Source organism: Stegastes partitus, unplaced genomic scaffold (genome assembly GCF_000690725.1).
Source record: "Stegastes partitus isolate 25-593 unplaced genomic scaffold, Stegastes_partitus-1.0.2 Scaffold2452, whole genome shotgun sequence".
Taxonomy (NCBI): Eukaryota; Metazoa; Chordata; class Actinopteri; family Pomacentridae; genus Stegastes; species Stegastes partitus.
In genome coordinates this window covers 1-1848 of record NW_007580183.1, presented here as the reverse complement: position 1 = coordinate 1848, position 1848 = coordinate 1, and positions in this window count along the sequence as shown.

The following is a 1848-nucleotide window of genomic DNA, read 5'->3' as shown; positions in this document are numbered from 1 at the left end:
CACGGCAACGGGACGGGAGGAGACGACAGTGTTTCCTGTTTTACTGTTGGACAGACGGAGAGCAGGAACAGGAGAGACAGCCTCCATCACCTCCATCACCTCCACCACCTCCACCACCTCCACCTCCATCACCTCCATCTCCTCCATCACCTCCATCTCCTCCACCACCTCCACCACCTCCACCTCCATCACCTCCATCACCTCCATCACTTCTATCACCTCCATCACCTCCACCACCTCCTCCTCCACCACCTCCATCACCTCCACCTCCTGCTCGTCCACCTCCTGCTCCACCATCACCTCCTCCACCTTCTCCTCCATCACCACACCCACCCCTAGCCTCCTCCAGGCTGATTTAATACTAAAGTCAGACCCTAACAATAGCTTAAATATGACAAATGTACCCGATGACATCAAAGACAAAATAATATAATAATGATGTCTGAGAGTCTAGTTGGAATATTAAGGTCCTACAATAATATTAATTATGCAAATTAACCAAACAGCTTCAGAGCCTGCAGTGCTGCTGATGTTTATTTACCTCAGCATGCTGAATATTAAAGACTCTACGATGTTATCTAGAGTATTATATTATTACCTCATTGTGAATATGAAGATTTAGACCCGACAATATTTTATGTTCTGCACATGAACAAATGACTCAATTATAAGTTAAGAGTAAAAACCAACATTATGCAAATAAAGCTGGTTAATTTAAATATTAAGGTTACTGGTTCTTATTAACTCCTCGTGTCCTCAGACTTTCTGACAATATGACACTTTTCTGGTGTGTTGTGGCTCCACGTTATCTTCATATAAACTGATTTAACAGAATAAATGATGATTAATGAACTAATTAAAGACATTTCTGTGCAGGATGTTAGTTTGTGTTGCTGTATAAAACCGTCTACAGGAGCCCTGAGAGGAACATTCATTCATTCATTCATTCATTGTTTTTGTGTCCGTCTGACGTCTACCTCACCTGTCCTGTCTCACCTGTGTGGCTCCGCCCACCTACACACCTGCTGCTCATCCCCTCGTTGGTCCTGCAGGATATAAAAAACTGCTTCATGCTCACTGGATTCTACATTTCTTCTGATCTTCTGTCTGCCTCAGTGTGGTTTCAGCTCAGTCGGTTAAAGATCCTCATGAAGTTTTTTTACCTTCAGTTTGTTTTTTTAAACTTCTTCACAAACTCCGGCTTCGTTCTCCAAACTGAGCAGCCGGTCGTCAGTCTGACTCTCGAACGTCGTATCTCGTGGATGTTTCGTGACTCTTTGCGATTTGTTTGTTGTTTAGTTTCGTCTCTTTGCAGCAGGAAAATCAAGCAAAGTGGAAAACAGAGTTTAGGAACTGAAGTTTAACCTGCTTTCCCCCAAAATATCTAAAAATGAAAATTATTTCTCATCGTACAAGAAAAGAAATGAGCAAAAGAAAAAACAAATCCTGGTTCAAACAAAACTTTGCATTAAACAAATGGATAAAAAAAAAAAAAGACCTTTTTTTGTTTTTCTGTTTTAAACCAACCTCTGCAGCTCGTCTTCTATCTAAAGATATTAAGACGTGATATTAATGATGGCATCTATCCACGATTTTATGATTTTTTGTTCACATTTTCTGGTATTTTATTAATGCATCGACAGTTTCCCATATTTCAGTTTGACTTTTTACAAATATAAATATTTTATATATTATTTTGAGTTCAACAATAACCTAAAATCACAATAATAACCAAATAAAATAATAAAAGAACCATGAAAATAACATAAGGACGGAAAAGAACGAGTGGAATTAAAGCCGCAAGCGGCGATGGACGGGTCCTCGCCCTACGCTTGTCGGCCTTCGCGC